Source organism: Chiloscyllium plagiosum, unplaced genomic scaffold (assembly GCF_037043375.1).
Source record: "Chiloscyllium plagiosum isolate Xiang-an unplaced genomic scaffold, Cpla_swu_hap1 HiC_scaffold_45, whole genome shotgun sequence".
Lineage (NCBI taxonomy): Eukaryota > Metazoa > Chordata > Chondrichthyes > Orectolobiformes > Hemiscylliidae > Chiloscyllium > Chiloscyllium plagiosum.
The window spans coordinates 100,754,374-100,767,399 of record NW_028270183.1 but is presented as its reverse complement, the minus strand read 5'-3'; positions in this window follow the sequence as shown (position 1 = coordinate 100,767,399).

Below are 13,026 nucleotides of genomic sequence, written 5' to 3'. Positions count from 1 at the left end.
GTGGAGTTGGTGACTGAAAGTTCATATATTTGTAAAATATAATTAATTTGATAGCAATAATCTTCATCATAGGTTATAGAATTGACAGAGATAGGCCTACCAGGAACACCAAAAATAGCGAGGATGGGATAGTACACAGCTTGAATAATAATCAGTATGGCTTGTATCCGCAACTCTAACCATGCCCACTCCCAATAAAGATAGTAAAGACCCCAGGATAAACTCCTGTCCATTGTTGGAATATTCCAGTAAAAAAGTTCTCTGATCCATTGTTGGAACGTTCCAGTCTAATGTTCTCAGATTCTGATGCATTGTTGGAACATTCCAGTATAATGTTCTCAGATTCAGATCCATTGTTGGAACATTCTAATGCTTTCAGATTCTGATCCAACCCTCGCTCTGTAGCTGCTGATCTCAATCGGGTTGAGGATGATGCTGTCCAGATACATCGCATAACAAGTTGAAAGAATCACCTAATTATGGAAGAGGAAACCCCTCCAGTGATCCAGGCAGACTGATATGAATCACAGTCGTTGAACAAACAGATCCAGTTAAGCCCTTCCACGATAACCCTGATATAACGCAATAATACTTGGTGTGGGTGGGATGTTGACATCGCTGACTATTCGGTGAATGGCACATCTCAATTGTGAAGTTAGAGGTGAGAGGCAGAGATGATGCGTTCTCTTCACAAGCTCGATGATCCTATTATGTTTTAGCAGGGTAGGAATTGTTGGAATCACGAGGCCGTCCGTGTCTGATCACCAGGCCTGCCACATCCTTTTGTTTTATTTATTTATGTTCAACTTTGACATTTATCTTACCATCATTTAACGGCTTCGGTGGGTTTAGGCATTTTTGACAGGCTCTACGGTGCATTCCGTGTGGTCCTTGCAGCAGCGGCCTGGTCCTGTGGAGTAATTTCAAACTCTCACATAACCAGAATTCTTAGTTTTACCTTTCGCCAGTTATTGCTGGGGTCTTAGCAGGGTTGGAAGGCAGGAAATCTCTCCCCTATGCTACACTCTCTGTCTGAGATTTCTCTCAGAATTGTCTTTTGATGTTCTTTCCTTCTGGATTGGGAACGTTATGTTTACTGAATTTGTTTTTTGACACGTCTGTGTTTATTGAATGTTACCATGTTTGAGCAGTTACTGTATCGTAGTTAAATAACCTATTATTCTGTTAAGTTTTCCAACAGAATTAAGTTATTCTAAGTTCCATTTCCTTTTGTTGTATTTTGTCGGCAATGTTTGAATAAACTGTGTTTTGCTTAATGTCGAATATTTGGAACAAGCAAATTGTATCTAAAACACAGCACCTCACATTTAACATTAAGATAAGAAAACTTTCGGCCCGAGGTTAATTTCTCCATGTATTTGGAGGGGATTTGCTCTGGTCCATAACAAACGGACACATATTTTCGTTTTACTTGGGTAATTACTGAATGAGGAGAACGTGAGGTCTGCAGATGCTGGAGATCAGAGCTGAAAATGTGTTGCTGGAAAAGCGCAGCAGGTCAGGCAGCATCCATGGAACAGGAGAATCGACGTTTCGGGCATAAGCCCTTCTTCATTCCTGAAGAAGGGCTTATGCCCGAAACGTCGATTCTGCTGTTCCCTGGATGCTGCCTGACTTGCTGCGCTTTTCCAGAAACACGTTTTCAGCGCTAATTACTGAATGAACAAATATTGCAGAAATATGGGGTTTGGCAGTGGAATGGGCCGAGCAGGACGAGTGATAGTTATGTCGGATACTCAATCCACCGAACAGATCAAGCCTGGACATGCATAATCTAAGATGAGATATCTGTTCATCAAGAAACACTGCGTAGACCAGGCTAGTGCACTGCTCAGCAATCTTTTCAGGATTGAACACTGTTCAGAGCTCACCAGTCCATTTCTTATCCCTCAAACAGTGCAATGATATTTAAATTGGACTAAATAACCTGTTCAGCACAGGGTGCTGTGCAGATCACACCAGTTCATTGTTCGATAAACACAGACTGTGTCTGTCCATCATGGGGAGCTGTGCAGTGAAAGTGAATAGAAGTGACGTTATGTGTTAATCTGGAGCAGTTACCTTCCCAGCATGTGCAGCTGTCTACACCAACCACTGCATTGCTGAGTAACACTGTGTTAGATCATTGCCCAGTGTGGGGGAGCTTGCAGCCCATGCTGGAAGTGACAGGAAGTGCAGCTCCCATCCATGTACAGCTCCATATCTCCATTAGGCCATGTCAATGGGTGCTGTGGGTATGGAACTCACTGCCAGAGAGAGACCATGAATCAGTTGAAAGACCACAAAATGGGAGGATCTTGGTTAAAAGAGGAGGGAGATTGAGAAAGAATTTCAGAGAAGGAATGATGTTAGGTATAAAAACTGTGAAATGAAAACATTTAATAACATCTTGCAATTTGGGTCACTGTATCCAGGGAACAGGATAATGGTGTGTGGTCAGATGATGGAGATTTTTGGATGAGTATTTGGTCTGAAGCTTTGTAACTGGGAGCAGGGTCACCAGAGTCTTCGACTCATTGCGCTAAATCAAATATTAATATGTCTCAGTGCCATTTTCATTGAATGTGACAGAGGGATTGTCTGCACGAGACCAAGCTATTTTCCTCGTGCTATTTTATCGAACTCACCTTATTAACTACCCGACCCACTTTATTCAATAACATCCCGATTCTCCCACCCATCATAGCTGGAGGTACTCACAATCGCCCCGGATGTCCCTGGATATTCCATGAACCCTGGCAGTGCTGTCATCTTTAAAAGGCCAATGGGCACAATGTTGAGCTTTCTAAGTTTGGAGCTGCCCGCACATATGACCACATATCTGAGAGGGGGTTAGTTGCAGACGGGAAAGTGACAGGATGTATTGAATCTATCAGGAAGGTTTCTCGCGTGATGAAACAAAGGGATCAGTTAAAGTGTGTCAGATTTAATGCAAGGAATGTTCGAAATAAAAGTGACGAACTTAAAGCATGGATCAGTACTTGGGGCTACGATGTCGTGGCTATAACGGAGACGTAGGTTTCACAGGGACAGAAATAGTCGCTTGATGTTCCAGGGTTTAGAACTTTTAAAAACGTTTCGGGGCGACACGTTGGGACAGTGATTAGCACTGCTGCCTCACAGCGCCAGCGATCCGGGTTCAATTCCGATCTCAGGGAACTGTCTGTGTGGAATTTGCAAATTTTCCACGTGGGTTTCCTCCGGGTGCTCTGGTCTTCTCCCATACTCCAAAAATGCGCAGATGAGGTGAATTGGCCATGCTAAATTGCCCGTAGTGTTACATGAAGGGGGGAAATGTAGGGGAATGGTTCTGGGTGGGTTGCTCTATGGAAGGTTGGTGTGAAATATTGGGCCAAAGGGCCTGTTTTCACACTGTAAATAATCTAATTTAATCTAAAAAAGAACAGTGTGGGTGGAAAATGAGGAGGGGTGTAGCATTGCTAATCAGTGAGTTCGTCACAGCTACAGAAATGAAGATTGTTGAGAAAGGTTTGACTACTGAGTCGGTATGGGTGGAAGGTAGGAACAGCAAGGCAACAGTCACCGCATTTGCGGGTTTCCTGCAGATCACCTAATAACAGGAGAGAGATTGAAGATCTCATAGGCGGGCAGATTCTGGAGAAATGCAAAATTAGCAGGGTTATTATTATGGGTAATTTCAACTTTCCCAATATCGACTGGAACCTCCTAAGTGCAGATGGTGTGGATGAAGCTGGTTTTGTCAGCTGTGTTCAAGAGGGTTTCCTTGCTCAATATGTGGACAGACCGAAGAGGGGAGAGGCCATTTTGGATTTGGTGCCAGGCAACGAGCTAGAACAGGTGTCAGAACTCACAGTGAGAGAGCACTTTGGCGAAAGTAATCACAACTGCCTCACATGTAGCATAGTCTGGGAGAGTGAAAGGAACAGTTTCCGAGGGTAGATATTTAATTGTGGAAAAGGAAATTACGATGCTATCAGACAGGAGTTGGGGAGTACAGACTGGGAGCAATTGTTCCACAGAAAGGGCACAGCAGACATGTGGAGACTGTTTAAGGAGCAGTTGTTGCGATTAATACACATATTTGTTCTTCTGAGACAGGTAAGAAGGGGCAAGATTAAGGAACCTTGGATGATGAGCACAGAGGCATGTCTCGTCAAAAGGACGCAGGCAGCTTACGTAAGATGGAGGAAGCAAGAATCTAGCACAACTTTAGAGGATTACAGGGATTGCTAGAAAGGAGCTCAGAAATGGACTGAGGCGAGCCATGATGGGGCACTAAAAAAGCTTGGCAAGAAGGATTTGTTAGAAACCAAAGGCATTTTTCTCATACGTGAGGACTAAGGGAATAATCAGGGAGAATGTAGGGCCGATCAGGGAGAGCGTAGGAACTTATGCGTGGAGTCTGAGCAGATAGGGGAAGCCCTAAATGAGCTTTTTGCTTCGATTTTCACCAAGAAAAGGGAACTTGTTGTAAATGAAAACTTAGAGGAACTGGGCCAGATCACTCTTGACTAGGTCAGGATTGATGAAGTTGATGTGCAAGCAATTTTGGGAAAAATTAGTATGGATACATCCCCAGGGCCGGACCAGATTTACCCTAGACTGCTCCGGGAATCAAGAAAGGAGGTTGCTAAGCCGCTGGTCAGGATATTTTCCTCCTCACTCTCCACAGGAGTCGTACCGGATGATTGGAAGGAGGCAAATGTTGTTCCTTATTTCAAGAAGGATAATAGGGAAATCCTTGGCAATTGGAGACCAGTCAGTCTTACGTCTGTGGTGAGCAAAGTTTGGAAAAATTTCTGAGGGATAGAATTTATGACTATTTGACAAAACATTGTGTGGTTAGAGACAGTCAGTATGGCTTTGTGAGGGGCAGGTCATGCCTCACAAATCTTATTTATTTCTTTGAGAAGGTGTCAAGATAGGTTTACAACGGTCGAGCAGTGGAAGTGATGCATGTGGACTTCAAGCGAGGCATTTGATAGGGTTCCCCATGGAAGGCTCATTCATAAAATCAGGAATTATGGGATACAGTGAGATTTGGCTCTGTGGATTCAGAATTGACTGGCTGGCAGAAGGCAAACAGTGATTATAGATGGGAAGTATTCTGCTTGGAGGACAGTGTTGAGTGGGATCCCACAGGCCTGTTTTCTTGGGCCTCTGCTCTTTATAGTTTTTTTTATAAATGACTTGGATGAGGAGGTTGTGGGGTGGATTAGCAAATTTGCTGATGACACAAAGGTTGGACGTGTTGTCGATAATATAAAGGGCTACTGTAGGCTGCAGTGCGACATCGACAGGATGTACAGCTGGGCTGAGAAATGGCAGATGGAGTTCAACCTGGATAAATGCGAAGTGATGCATTTTTAAGGTCAAATCCGAATGCTGAATATAGCATTAAATACAGGATTCTTGGCAGTGTGGAGCAACAGTGGGATCTAGGTGTGCAAGTGCATAGATCCCTCAAAGTTGGCACCCAAGTGGATAGTGTGTCAAGAAAGCATATGGTGTTTTAGCTTTCATTAACAGTGTAATCATGTTTAAGAGCCGCAAAGTTTTGCAGCAGTTCTGCAAGTCCCTGGTGAGACCACACGAGGAATATTGCGTGCAGTTGTGGTCGCCCGACTATAGGAAAGATAGGCTTTGGAGAGGTTGCAAAGAAGTTTTACCAGGATGCTGCCAGGAATGGAGGGCTTGCTTTATGAGGAAAGGTTGAACAAGCTTGGACCTTTCTCTCTGGAGACAAGGAGGAGAGAGGAGACCTGATCGAGGTGTACAAAATAATGAGAGGAATAGATAGAGTCAATACCCAGAGACTTTTCCCCAGGGCAGGATTGACTAGTACGAGAAGTCATAGTTTGAAGGTGTTAGGAGGAAGGTATAAGGGAGACGTCAGAGGTAGGTTCGTTACGCAGAGAGTTGTGAATGCATGGAATGTGCTGCCAGCTCTGGTGGTGGAAGCAGAGCCATTGGGGACATTTATACGACTGCTGGACATGCACACGGAGAGCGGTGAGTTGAGGGTTGCGTAGATTAAGTTATTATATTTTACATTAGGATTAAATCTCGGGACAACATCGTGGGCCAAAGGGCCTGTTCTGTGCTGTACTTTTCTATGTTCAATGTTCTATTTAGTATATTTATAACAGAGGCAAATAAGTTCTTGATTGACAAGGGAATCAAAGGTTACTGAGAGGAAGCAGGGAAATGGGGTTGAAAATCTATCAGTCGTGATCGAATGGTGGAGCAGACGTGATGGTCCGAATGGCTTCATTTCTGCTCGTATCGTCGTGTGGTCTGATGATATTTTGGTCCTGGATCGCATGGTGGCTCAATGGTTTGCACTGCTGCCTCACAGCCTCAGGGAACTGGGTTCGATTTCCTCTGGGTGCTCCAGTTTCCTGCCACAGTTCAAAGTTGTGCAGGTTAGGTGAACTGGCCGTGCTGAATAGCCGATTATGTTCAGGGATGTTGAGGTTAGGCGCTATATTCAAAGGTTTATGTATAGTATTAGGGTAGAGAATGGGATTAGTTCACATACTCTTTGGAGGGTCAGTATAAACCTATTGGGCTGAATGGCCTGTTTCCACACTGTTGGGATTCTAAGAAAATGCAGGCTGCTGCAATGTTCCAATGAAGCACAACCCAAGCTCGAGTAACACCTCACTTTACACATTGGTACGTTACAGTCTGTAGGAGTTAATGTTCAATTCCATAAGTTCACAGCCTGAACCCATTATGGCTGTTCTCCATTTTCCGTTCACGCTCCCTCCTGGGCTCCCTAAGTTCGTGTCTTGTTTATGTTGCATTCAACAGAGAAAATCAATTTCTAATATTTACACATTAATTTACACCAATTATATATCTGTGTCTCTTGCACCACAATTTGAAGCCCATTTGTCTTTCACACTGGGCTTCCAAACACTCTTTCCCACCTCTTCCAAGATACTAAAGCGCTCACTTTCCAATCCTTTACACGTCCAAAGAAGATTTAAACTGTACTTGAAACATTAACATTGTTTCTCTGTCTCTGTAGATGTTGTCAGACCCACTGAGTTCCTTCAACAATGAAAAGTTACAGAATATATTTTCAATATAGCAAAGACAATTGGATACAGGAAATCTGAAACAAAAACAAAAATTGTTGGACTTACTGGGTGTTTTGAGGAACAGTCACAGAACCCGAAAGATTAACTCTTTCACTCCACAGATGCTGTCAGACTTGTCAGTGTCTTCAGCAATTTCTGATTTGAATATGTTTCAAACATGTGTGTCAAAGCTGCTCACACGCCCTTTCCAACATGGAGCGCCATACACCGGGAAGTGAATGATAATGCAAGGTATACACATTCATTTGTCCTGAAACTACATAAGGCTGTCATCACCGACACTACAGAGCTCTGAATCATGGTCATGGAGACAAACAGAGGGAAACACATTCGCTTTAAACGGAAGATGGCATTACTGGAGGGGAAAATATTCAGGTGAAAACGTTAAATGCTATTGAGGAATGCGGCAAATTGGAGGCATGGCATCATGAAGATATCCTAACAGGATGAGAATTTTTATAAAAATGGAAGCGTTCCCACATCAGAAAGCGGGATACGGCACTGTGTACAGGGGGGAAGGGTGACCGGGTCCCCATGCGAATTGAGCAGAATTGTATTGCAGATATTGCAGTTCAAACTGGGCATTCATGTGATGATGCAAATCATAATAGCTGTAGTCGCAGCAGCTGTAGAATTATATTCAACCACAATATAATCTCTCAGTCTACCATGACCATGAAGCCGATCTCTGTTTCAGTGATGAGTGTGGGTGAACATGCCATGGTCAGAACCATGTGTACCTAAACCTGATGACAACCCATTCAAGCTACCGCACTTACTGCTTACAATATCAAACAGTAGAACTAACATCTGATAGAGAGGGCGTCATGACCCCAAGGCTGTGACCATTTCTTTTAAAACCAGCTATGAATTACTGCTGGCCTGTCTACTCTTAGTCTTATCTGATAGAAAAATCCTTGTTCCTTTTGTTAGAGACGGTTCAAGAACTTCCCTCCTATTACCATTTTGTTAACATCTTTGAAATACTTACTGTGCCTTCCCCTGTGATGAAAGATGTAAACTATGGTGTAAATTATCTGTCTGCTCCCTGTAGCCAATTCTTCAGTTACACCCTCCAATTATCCTGACTTAATTTCACCTAAAGTCACACACTCATCTTAAACTTTTTTTATATGCTCGAAAAAGCTTGTGCTGCATGTTTTTTGTATTTCTCGCCAATTTACTACATCATGTCTTTTCTCCCCTTTTCCTCGCTTTCTAGACTCATACAGTCATATAGCGCACAAACAGACCCTTTGGTCCATCTTGTCCATGCTGACCAGATTTTCCAAACTAAACTAGTCCCATCTGATTGCCTTTTGTCCAAATGCCTCTAAACCTTTCCCATTCATATATTTGCCCTAATGAGTTTTAAATGTTGTCGCTGTATTGGCATCTCCCACTCTTCCTCTGACAGCTCATTCCATATACACCCATCACCCTCTGTGTGAAAACATTGACCCTTCGACCATTACAAATCTTCCCTCTTTCACCTTAACCTACGCCTTCTATGGGTGAACTCCCCCATCCCGTGGAAAAGGCCTTGGCTGGTCATTCTATTCATACCTCTCATGATTTTATAAACTTATACAATATCATCCCTCAACCACCGACACGCTATCTGACACTAACTTTACAAACAAGCATTTAAAGATAAGCACTGCAAATTTGAAACAGTATTCAAATGACAGGTAAATAACGCTCAGCCCAAGCTTCGTACTGTGATTTGTTTTTCTCCATGTTACAATCGTAAGGCTGCATGAACTCTTACGAGTACCAATAAGAGGTCAAACACCTGAAAAGCTTTGTCCAAATGGGGTGATGATCTCTACAGTAAAAGCGCATCACTGGCCTCAACCATGCAAGAAGGGGAATTCTTGTACCACACGGTCAGCGTGCAGTTGCCTTTAGCAGAGTGAGATGAAGGCTGAGTATACTTTTTGAAATTTGGATCACATTGTGAATTCAGTGCAAAGGGGGAGAGGTGTTTTCAATAAGGTTTTCTCCAAGAAGGAAACTTTCCAGCGTGAGATGTGAATGGGAAGGGTAAAACAGCATGAATGGAGAGGCCGAGCCACACTGAGACCAGAGGCAAAGTGGCAGCATAAAACGCAGCTTGATGCTACTGCACAGTAGGTAGGCTTGATCAAAGAGTTTCAGATGAAGTGTTTAGGGACCATAATGTTAGATAATGTACTCTGTAATTTGAGAGGAAGAACCTGGAATAAGGAAGGGGAGACGAGCAGGGAAGAGGATGGAGCAGCAATGGTAGGGTTTTCTTGGGGGTAAATCAGGAAGCACAGCTGAAATTCAAGCCTAACATCTGCTTATGGTCCCTGAAATAAACATTATGAATCTGGCCCTCCACTATTGCTCATCAATAGTATCCTTGAGACCTTTTGTCAACCATGGGTGGTTCATCTTCTTATTGAGTTCTTCATCTTGAACAATTACTGAGCGGTTTGGGATATCTGCTGGAATATCTGCTTACGTATACTCACTGACCTTCCTCTGGGTCTATTTTCACATTCCGCTTCAGACGGGATGTGAGGCAGAAATCCTCAGTTTAGATGCCTGGTTCTTTTCAATCATTCAGGGGAGATTTCTGCATATGGCTGAGCCCATGATCAGCGGAGGCTGACTCCATTCTCCCAGTTTCTCCATCTCTGCTATTTTTGTTTGATAATGCCACATTCCTGTAAGCTGCGTCTAATGTGGCCACCTTTTTCTTCAAACCAGAAATCCCCTAACTCTGGTGGACAGGGCCTTCAGCTGTCACTGTTCCACCCCCACGGTGTTGCCCTCAATCAGTCCCCTCAATGCCAGAACAATGATAGATTCCTCCTGTCCACACTCCCTCCTGCACTAGAATCCACATTCACATAATCATCTTACACCATTTCCACCATCTCCAACAGGACAGCACTATCAAACACATCTTCCCCTCCCGCCCACTTTCAGTATTTCACAGGGACCATTCCCTCTCTGTCCCCTCCATCACCCCGAACACTTCCCCACTCCCCCATGGCACTTTCCCATGCAATAGCAGAAGCTGCAACACTTGCTCATTCGCCTCTTCCCTCCTCACTGTCCAAGGAACCAAACATACCTTCCAGGTGAAGCAGCATTTCACTTGTAAACTTTCAATCTGGTCTCCTAGCATTGCTGCTCACAATGCAGTCTCTCTATATTGGCGAGACCAAACACAGATTGCTTTAAGGAACACTCCCACTCTGTCTGTGGAAATAATCTTGACCCTCTCATTGCTTCCCATTTCGATAACCTCCCTTGCTCTCATACTAATATTTCGGCCCTGGGCTGCTGCAATATTCCAAGGAAGCACAACCCAAGCTCGAGTAACAACTCACTTTACACTTTCGTAGTTACATCCTGTAGGAGTTTATGTGCAATTTCACAACTTCACAGACTGACCCCATTATAACTGTTCTCTATTTTCCGTACATTCTCTCTCCTGTCTCCCTATGACCTTGTGTGGCTGTATCTTCTTTATCTTTCACTCAATAGAGAGAATCCCTTTTCCCCATTCACAGCTTAATTTAAAGCTATTTCATATGACCTTCTCGTTCACCACTACTAAAAGCATGTTTATCATTTGTCGCACCCTCTTTTACCCCTCAACCCACTCCCCACATCTGTCAAGGATTTTAAAGCTCATTTTCCAATCCTTTTCAGTTCTGAAGTAGTGTCATACTGGACTTGAAACGCTAACTCTGTTTCTCTGTCTCTGCAGATGATGCCAGACCTGTTGTCTTTCTCTAGAAATGAATAGGCTCATAACAAGTTATCAATTATACAAATAACTATGGATACTGGAAATGAAAATGCAAAAATTGCTGGAGAAAATGGGAGCTATGTAGAAGGGTTACTGGCCCTGAAATATTAACTCTGCTTTCACTCCACAAATACTGCCAGAATTGCCGAGTTTCGTCAGCAATTTCTGTTTTTCAACAAGTTCTATAGACGTGTGTTAAAGCTGCTCTAACGCCCTGTCTAATACGGAACGCCATGCACTGGGAATTGACCGATAATGCAAGGTGCCCACATTCATTGATCTAAAATTGCATAATGCTGGAATCACTGACACTGCAGAGCTCTTTATTATGGTCAGGGAGAAACAGAAGGAAACACATTCACATCAAACACAGAAGATGGCATTGGGGGAATGGAAAAGATTCAGATGCATATGTTCAAGGATTTGAATAAAGTAACAAATTGGACACGTGACACCAGGGATAGACCCTCAGCACAATGAGAATAGGAAAATTGAAGTGTTACCACATCAGAAACCAGGTTAAGACATTGAGTACAGAGCTGATGGGTGAATGGGTCTTGGTATGAACTGGGGGACAGTCAGTAGAATTGAATTGAACATATTGGAGCTCAACGTGGGTATTCATGTGGTGTGGTACAATCACAGTAGCAGCAGAATTGTATTCAATTACACTCTGTAACATTTTCCCCAGGATAATCCCTCAGCCTGCCATTACCGTCAAACCGATTTTTGGTTCAGTGACGAGTATGAGTGAACATAATAGGGTCGGAAACATGTGTAACTAAACCTGATGATAATCTATTAAAGCTACCGTACTTGACTGGTTACATTAGAAACAGCAGAACTAACATCTGATACAGAGGGCGAAATGATCCCAAGACTAACAGATCAGATCGAAGTTCTGCAGTGCTGCCACATCCAGACGTAAATGTCGATGGACTATTAAACAACTCACTGGAGGAGAGGACTCCATAAATATCACCATCCTAAATCACGGGACAGCCCTGTACAACAGTGTAAAATACATGGTTGTATTATCTGCACCGTCCTCAGCTCGAAGTGTTGAGTTGATGTTCCACCTGACCCTCGCCATGCTGCCCGCAGAATCACAGATGCCAGTCTAAAATCGATCTGATTCACTGCACGTGATATGAAGAAACAGCTGAACACAGTCGTATGAAAAAGGTAATGGGCCCTGACCCCATTCCTGCAATAGGACTGAAGACTTGTGCTGCACAACAAGCCGTGTCCCTGGGGAAACTGTTTCATTCCAGATCCAACTCTGACATCTCCCTGGCAATGTGGAAAATTACTCAGCTCTGTCCAGTCCCATAACAAGGGAATAACTACAGTCTGACCATTTACCACGCCCTGAGTCCCTTCGCAATAGTCACATTGGTGGGAGTTTTTTTGACAGATCTGTAAAGTAGCACAGAAATAACCTGCTCAGTGTGGTTTCAGATAGGTCCCCATGTGGAGATGATGTTGTTGTAGAAATATCACTGGATTACTAATCCAGAGCAGGCTAATGCTCTGGCAGCCGGAGGAAGTTATAATTAATAAAATATCGAGATGTAAAACCTGGAGTCATTAACAGTAACCTTGAAGCCAATGTCGATTGTAAATACCAATTTCCTTCCTCAATGTACTTTCAGGAATTGAATCTCGGGTGCTTTCCTGTTCTGGCCTAAAAGTGACTCCAAACACACAGATATATCAAAAACTCGGAAACAGCCAAGCAAGACACTCTATTGTACCAAACTGCTCCGAGGTCTTAAAGAATAAAACCGCACAGATCACCCGGCACCAGCCTCAGTATTGGAACGGGAAACACTATCCTATTGACCCTGCAGAGACCTCCTTCCTAACATCTGAGAGCTGGTGGCAACATTTGCAGAGCTTTCCCGCAGACTGCACAGAAACATCGGGAATGGAGTAGGTCATTCAAAACACTGAGCATCCTCCATTCTAGTTCATGGTGAAAATCTCCTCAATTCAGTTTTCACACACAGTGTTCATATCCTTTAGTATGTTTAAACATCGGAACACATAAAATAGGAACTACTGTATTCGCTTTGGTCCATCAATTTTGATCCTCCATTTAATTTACAGGCAGTTATC